Source organism: Tamandua tetradactyla, chromosome 2, assembly GCF_023851605.1.
Source record: "Tamandua tetradactyla isolate mTamTet1 chromosome 2, mTamTet1.pri, whole genome shotgun sequence".
In the NCBI taxonomy this organism is placed as follows: Eukaryota; Metazoa; Chordata; class Mammalia; order Pilosa; family Myrmecophagidae; genus Tamandua; species Tamandua tetradactyla.
In genome coordinates, this window is record NC_135328.1 from 219,689,795 (window position 1) to 219,698,134 (window position 8,340).

Genomic DNA, 8,340 nt, shown 5'->3' on the forward strand with positions numbered 1-8,340 from the left:
ATTCTCCGATCGTTATGACAGCAGAGAGGGTGGGCTTCGGGCCTTGGGCCCTCCAGGAGCACAGGCTGCAGGCGGCAGGACGGTCCACCCCAGGGCCTGCCCCTCCGCAGACCCAGGGCAGCTGGGACACCGGGACGCCTCCTTCCCCTCTTGGCCGCCTGCGTGTGTGGCAATGCAGTTTTCTCAGCGATTGTGGCAGGCTGGGGGCAGGGTCTCCCATGGCCTGGTGCTCGGAGGCTAGTTCCTGCCGCGTTTTCTGTTGCCACTCTGCAGGTTAGCACAGACTCAGCGGCTGAAAACAACACCATGTCACAGCAAGGAGGGTGCAAGCCAGACCTGGGCCTCACTGGGCTAAAACCCCAGGGTGGGGGTGCTGCAGGGGAGCCCTCCATTCCTTGGCAGCCACCTGTGTGCCTTGGCCCACGGCCCTGCCTCCATCACCGCAGCCAGCGTGGGGCAGCTCTCTGACCCTCCTCTGTAGGCTCGACTCCCTCTGACCTCAGCTGGGGAAGGCTTCTAAGGACCTGAGTGAAAGGTTGGGGCCCACCTGGCTGGTCCAGGGGAGAGTCCAGCCTCCCCCCTCCCACCCATCTCAAGCCTCTGAGCCTTAAACATGTCTGCAAAGTGTGAAATCACATATGCACGTGTTCCTGGGAGTAGGACGTGGTCTCCTTTGGGAGCACCATTCTACCATGCTCCCCAAGATCCCTGACCCCCTCGTGTATGGCCCCCTCCCCTTGAGTATGGGCAGGATGGCGAACCATTGGATTTCACTCCCATGGTTAGGTTACAGTTTATTACAAAGGTACAGGGTTTTGACAAATGTAAACAAGGTTCCAAATCAGTCGGCTTTGAGTTAATCAAAAGGGAATTTATCTTGGGCAGGCCTGACCTAATCAGGTGAGCACCTGCCAGCGGCTGGGCCCTTCCCCAAGCCAGAGCTTCGAAGCATGAGGGCGGTTTTCCCGCTGGACTGAAAGAAGCAAAGTGCTATGATGGGAGACCACCAGGAGGTGAGGACCTGCAGGTGTCTTCCAGGAGCCAAGGATCTTGGAGACCTCAGCCCTCCCCCTGTGAGGAACTGGATTCTGTCCACTCTGCAGGGCCTGGAAAACGATCCCGGGCTCCAGGTGACAATGCAGCTGCTAGCATGGTGATTGAGAAGCCGGCTAAGCCACACTCAGACTCCTGCCCTATCAGAACTGTGAAGTAATGAATAGAACACTGACATGGTGATAGAAATTATGCACTTTCATACAGAAGGTAGAAGCGGTGACAATAGCACGTTTAGGATTTAAAGGCTTATACTGAAAGGACTGAAACTCACGTCCCTGAATCCTAGCCCTGAGCTCTTCTGAGTTCCCCAGTCTCTCTTCCTCTCACGTATGTATTTCGTAGCTTCAGAGAGTTTTGACATGTTCTGAGGGAGCAGAAGATCAAACATTCATTACTGCCCTTTCCTGGAGACTCACTAGCAAATTCATGAATTCAGGTTCTATTTGCCTTTTGCTTGGCAAAGTTGATGACTTCTCTTTAAATAAGATATCCTTCCACGAAGACTGTTAAAATTCACGATGAAATGAACACTTATTTGAATTTACACATGCGGGTTTGAAATGGACAGGCTTTGCGTGCTGCAGCTGGGTGCTGGGACCCCCCAACGTGTTCTGTGGTCACACTAGCTCATCCTTCCACCGTGCCCACCCTGCTTGGTCAAGGCCTCCAGGGCACAAGGACGCAGGGTACATGGGTTTGCTGGAGCTTCAGGGGGTGTTTCGGGATCTGTGGGCAGGGATGCCAGACAGAGGGCAGGTCTCCATCTCTTTCTTATTCTGCTTCTGTCTGGTCCTGCTCTCTGGCCTTTTCTCTTTCTGCGGCCCAGTTTCTCTACCATCCGTGACCCGTGCAGGACCCGCCCCCTGGAGAGGTGACTTCCTCTCTTGGCCTCGACATAACATTCCCAGGGCTGAGACCCTTCTGGTCGGCACACGCCAGGTGAAGTATATTCTCTGGTCAGAGAGTGGGACCTCAGAACAAGCTGCCAGGGGCTGTCCCCTGTGGACTGGGGGCCACCTCCCAGAGAAGGGAGGCTTGGCCATTGGCTTGTGGGCAACTGTATAGACTGGTGTTTGCAAGAGGCACAGCTGTGGGGCTGACGGTTGGAGGATCTCCTGACCTTCTCGCTCCACTACCCGCCCTGGGCCAGGCGGCCCTCCAGTGTGCCCACCACCAACAAGTGGCCTGGGGTCCTCCAGACCCTGAAGACTGCGCCCAGCTGGCCGTGGGCGAATTTCAAAGTGGCGCGGGAGACGGCCCACCTGGCGGTGCGGGGCCTGCCGGACCTGCGGCGTCACTGAGTTGACCCAAACCAACTTCAGGAGGAAAAGGCGTCCCTGCGAGGGCAGCGTGCAAATCGAAAGGGAGACACAGCTCTCCTGGGAGCCTGGCTGCTGGCCCAGGAACCGGTTTTCCTCCTGCTCCGGCTGGAGTCTCCTGGTACCCGGCCAGCGCGGCCTCATCCCCACCCCGCCCCGCGCGGTCGAGTCTGTTTCCACAGCAGCCACACGGGGGAAGTGTGGCCAGGGCACTGGATGAATTCTTTTAAGAGTAAAGCTGTCAACCGTCAGATACAAAATCTTTATGCAACACGAGCAACTCTATTACGTGCCCTCAATCACAGCCAGACCCAGGGACTTTTAAATGAAATTATGGCGCAACGAAAAACGCATTCGACAAGTTGCCAAAAATAAAAAATCAGCCTTGGTATGGGAAATGACAAAAACTGCAAACTGACATTGTCAGGATATAATAAAGCGTGATGGATGGCGTTGGAGGGAGACTCTCGTGCGTGTCCCCTCTCCCGCCTGGCGTGGCCGGTGAGGGGGCGGCAGCTCCATCCATCTCTCTCTCAGGTCCGTAGATTGAGCATGAAAAGTGGACTCGGAGGCAATGAGTCAACACTGCATCCTTCACTTCCTGAGAGCACAGACCCTGGCTCTCAGGAAGGCTCAAATGAAGACAGGTTACCTGGCGAGGGGAGGGGGAGAAAGGGATAGGTGGGCTTCACCAAGCACCTGTAACTCCTGCATGTGACCCCAGAGGTTTCCGAGATAAATGACAACAAAACTTTCATCTGTTAGCTGCAGAATGTTCAACACTTCCTGACCTACGATGGTCCTTTCCTGCCAGTAGTGGCTGCTCCACTCCCCTGGCTGCTCTACTTCCCTGGCTTCTCCACTTCCCGGGCTCCTCCACTCCCCTGGCTCCTCCACCCCCTTGGCTGCTCCACTCCCCTGGCTCCTCCACTTCCCTGGCTTCTCCACTTCCCTGGCTGCTCCACTCCCCTGGCTCCTCCACTCCCCTGGCTGCTCCATTTCCCTGGCTGCTCCATTCCCCTGGCTGCTCCACTCCCCTGGCTGCTCCACTCCCCTGGCTGCTCCATTTCCCTGGCTGCTCCATTTCCCTGGCTACTCCACTTCTCTGGCTTCTCCACTTCCCTGGCTTCTCCACTCCCCTGGCTGCTCCGTTTCCCTGGCTGCTCCACTGCCCTGGCTACTCCACTCCCCTGGCTGCTCCACTTCCCTGGCTGCTCCACTGCCCTGGCTGCTCCACTCCCCTGGCTACTCCACTTCACTGGCTTCTCCACTCCCCTGGCTCCTCCACTCCCCTGGCTGCTCCATTCCCCTGGCTGCTCCACTCCCTTGGCTGCTCCACTCCCCAGGCTGCTCCTTCAGACTGAAAAGGAGGTGAGGTCTGGGAGAGTCCCCAGGGGCAGAGAAGAGAGCCCTGGTCAGATCCCGAAATGCCCCCTTGGAACTAGCTGCAGTGGGCTGGTGGACTGCGAAAGTGGGGGTTTGCCCGAGAGGTGGGAATGCCAGCTTTGGTTATGGGCACACCTGGAATTGAGGGTTAGCCCTTCCCTCTACCTGGGCAAACCGTGGCACTCTCTGAGCCCTGGAGAATGGGGTGAGATGGGTGCCTGCCTCCTGGGGTGGCTGGACAGCTGGCCGATGGCTGCACAGGGTCTGTGTGGGGGCTGGTGGGCTGTGAACGGAGGGAAGCAGGCTGGCCTATTCTTGGTGGAGGCCCCTGGGAGCTAGTGGAGACCGGCCCCTGCATCCCCAGCTGCAGATCCGGTTTCTAGCTCTGACCAGGGACTCTTGGTGACCGTCCCCACCCCACACCCCCATCTCTGGCTTCCCCAGCAGCGGCTGCCTGCTCCCACCATCCCCCCCACCCCCAAACATCCCAGACTTGTCTGTTCTTCCTGAACGACCAGACAAGGCTTTTGGGCTAAAGTAAAACCAGCGACCTGCGAATGAAGGGCCCCAGATCCCACTTCCCAGCTCCTCGGCCGTCTCACGCTTATTCTCTCCTCTCCTTTTCAGGCTGGAGCTGTCACCAGCTGTTAGAGCCGCTTGCTTAGGAAGCCTTGCGTGGCTAGAAAACCCAGGCTCCATTTCCCAAAGACTGAATCTGTCTTTGCATTTGTGCAAGTTTTTTCTTTTTTTAAAATAATTACCCATTTTACTCCTCTCTTCTTGCCTGTGTTGTGAATGTTGTTACTTAAAGTGAATCCAGGGAGCTATTGTTAGCCCAGGAATAGATCAAGAGACCATAAAAACGTGTCGAAGTGTGCCACGACAAATCTAGGTTATTTTTCTGCAAAGATGTTTTGCAGGCCTGGATTGAAAGTCAAACAAAGCATCAATGTGTAAAATGCTCAAAGTGCTTTCACAGTCCTTGGTATGATGTGGCACGTGTGGCAGGCAACGGAGACTCACAGGCCAATGGGCGCGGTGGAGCCCCTCTATCCCGGGGAGACTGGGGGTGCCTGGGACCGACACAGGAGGCACAGATGGGGCAGCTGCTCTGACATGTCTTAGTAGTTGGCCCTAGGCCTTGGGCAAATGTGCGACCTTGAGCAAATGACCCTGCTGTGACCTCCCCTGCCTGGACCTTGCTCCCAGCTGTAAGATGGGAGAGTGGGCTCCATGTGAGCATGAATCACCTGGGCCCGGATTTCTCTGAGTTCCAGGGGCGCCACCTGCCTCCTGTTACGTTCCCTGGTCCCGGGAATTCTCCCTGCTTCTGCCTGGTGTGCAGAACAGCTGCTCACAGCCCAGTGCCCCCACTGTGATCTCTCCCCACCTTGGGGAAATTCTCCCCCTGGCTTGAGCTATGCATCCAGTGGCTCAGGCATGTGTGTTGCCAAATTGTCCCTGCCCTGAGGACGGGTTTGGAAATGGAAACCAAAGATGGCTTTGGAGGATGAAGAGCCTGTGGCTGGAACCAGAGGGGTGGCTGGTGGTTGCTGGGGAAGGAGTTGAGGTCTTTGGGGAGGAGGGACTTTTCTGAGGTCTGCTGGTGGTCACACCAGAAAAATGACCCAAGTGTGTGCTGAGGCCCCACTGCCCTGGAGATGTCCTGGAGCCTTGAAAACCTCGAGGAGGAGGTAGGGCTGGCCTGCATTTCCCAGGGAAGTAACCCCCGGCTGGAGGGAGCAAGGGTGCCTGGCAAGGCGGAGGGGCCCACTTGGGGACTGTGCCTGCCATTTCCCACTGTCCTGCCCACAGGGGCCCATGCTGTCTCCTCGTTTCCTTTTGCTCCCTGTCATCTCTCTGCTTTCCTCCTGACCCTTCCTCTCTCCCACCCCTGCATGCCCAGATCTGTGTCGGGTTTCAGGGGTCCTGGCTGCGCAGAGGCCCGAGTTGCTGGGGAGGACGGCTGGGAGGGAAGGGTGGCCGGGAGGGAGGCATGGCGACATGGCCTGATTTTTACGTGGTTTTCTGCTGGACTCACGTTCAGTGTGTGCTCTCCTTTCCCGTGACTGATGCGCTGAGAAAAGGTCTCGTGTGGGCAGTGGAAGCTGCCCCTCGCCTCCCTGCCAAGAGCCCTTCCTCCCGGCCAGCCCAGGTCCTGCCCCCCGTGTTCTACTCGGCTCTGACCCTTCCGCCGAGCCCCATGGCCGACTCGAAGCTCAGAGCAGGGGCCCGTGGTTAGACCCTCGGGAACAGATCCACGGCCACTCAGAAGCTCCGTGCACAGGGGCCGGGTCCTCGTGCACTCAGCCTCGGTTTCCCCACCTGTCTAGTTGGGGTGGTCAGAGTGCCCAGCTCACGTGGGGAAAGGGAAATGCCTGTACCCCAAAGGCAATCAACAAACACTGATTGGATTGAACTCATCCCAGCTGTTGGGGGTCGAGCTCTGATCCCTTTCCTACTTTGGAATGTTTGGTTTGCGCATTGAACAGGCCCGAACGAGGTGCTTCCCGACCCGTGATGGGCAGGCGCTTTGCCTGGCTGCGGGGAGACTGGCCTGGGGCTGGGCATTTTGGGGCCAAGCCTTGGACGCGCCAGCTATGTTGCCATTCTTGAAATAAAAAAGAACATTTTTCATGATCCTTGGAGGGTTATGAAACATAAAATGAATTCAGACAGAAAGCATCGTGTGTGAAGCCCCTGGACATCTTGCTCCCGTTTAGAGGAGATTTTCTAGATAGGAGCAGAGCCAGGCCTGACGTTCCCTTTCAAAACGCCGGGGGAACATCGGGAAAGTGTGGAGAATGAGCCTGAGCTGTGCTGTCCCACTGGTGATCCTCTTGGCCCTGCTGGTACACTCGGATCCGTTTGCAGGAGCCGAAGCCGCTACCGTGGCTCCTTGGCCCCGGAGAGAGCGGAGCCGAGGCTGGCCAAGGTGACTCATTGCCAAAAACATCCCTCAAATGCGGGCAGGGCTTGGTCAGCTAAGGGGAGGCCTGGCGGGGGGGCTGGGCCCTGTGCTGGGGGGGCCTGCTTTCCTCACTGCCAGCCAGCCCAGCGCCCCTTCCCCGCTTTAGTCGGGCTCTGGGGAGTCTGGAGAGGGTGGGGAGGTGGGGGCTGAGCTGGTGGAAGGGAAGTGGGGGTAGGGGCCGATGCTGGAAAGGAGGCTGGCTGTTTTCTAGAAACTCGTGCCAACTCCTCGTTCCATCCCCCCTTCCGCTCCTTTTGCCCAGCCCCCGGTGTGGTTCCTAAAGGCTGTCAGCTCCCCCAGAACTTCTCCCTGAGGGACCCCCAGTCCCTCGGCCTTGCCTTCTTCTCCCATGTCCTGTCTGCTCCATGCTCCCTCCTAAGCAGGGGGTGCTAAGTGCTGAGCATGGCTGCTTGGGGCGAGCCGGTGACCACAGACCATGGTTTAGGGGGTCTTGGGGGGCCGCCAGGCACTCAACCCTGGGCCCTCAGCCCCTGTCTTAGGCCAGGTCCCAGAAGCAGGTCTTAGACGGGATGTGAGTACAATTTACATGGGAGAAGCCGAGGAATGGGCCACGGGACAAAAGAGGGGGCGATCTGAAGACCCGCGGGCATGTTGAGGGGAGTCAGTGGGGCAGGGGAGGAGGGCACCCACAGCAGATTCTGGTCCTGCAGGTATGGGGGTGCGGCCTGAGCTCTGTCTGCATTTCCAGCATCTCCAGATGCTTCCCGTGCTGCTGGCTCTCGGTCCACACTTGGAGAAGCAGAGCTCGGGAACAGGCCTGGAAGTTGTCCCAGCCAGGGCCAAGGGAGCTGCTCTCCAGGCACGTCTGCCTGAGCCGCGGGGGAAGGAGGAGCCCCTGGCGGACGGGGCAGATGGGGCTTTGGGAGCCGAAGTATCAGCGCCAAGGGAAGGTGGGCGGCTGGCAAGGCGCGCCACGGTCCTGCTCATGGAGGGCTGAGAGCTTCCTGCAGGGTGAGCCGTTTGGTGCCCCGAGAGCGGGAGCTGCACAAATCGCAGGAAACGGGGATCAGCCTCGCAGGGCAGAACGGAACGACTCCCTATCCCCAACTCCTTCCACACGCATTAGTCTGGGCCCACCCCTCCGTGGCTGATGGGACGGTTTCCCTGCGGAGGGTGCAGGGGCAGTGCAGGCACCCGGGTGGTATGTGGGATTTGAACCACAGGGTCCCATCTGGAGTCTTGCCTGCTCTGCCTCAGTTTCTCCCATAGCATATGCATTTAATTGCACACAGCCTCAGGGATCGAGGGTTAGAGAGGGCAAGTGGAATTGCCCAGAAAGAGAGCAGGGACGCCATAAGCAGAAGGAAAGTTGAAGTGGGGGGCTGCTGGCAGCCACAGTGGCAGGGTCTCCTGCCCAGAGATCCACCCTGCACCCCAGGAGAGCATGAGCTCCTGGGCGGACACAGGACTCCCTTATTTCCCAGGTGGCCTGTTCTGTTCCTGGCAGCAGATGCTTGCTGTCCTTCCTCCTGCTTCCTTGTCCCCTGCCATTTAAGCTCCAGATTTCTGGAAGTTCTTTCGAGAGGCAGCTGTTTGTGAGTATGCCCTGTGCCATTGATATATGCCTTAGCAGCCTCACTTTTATGA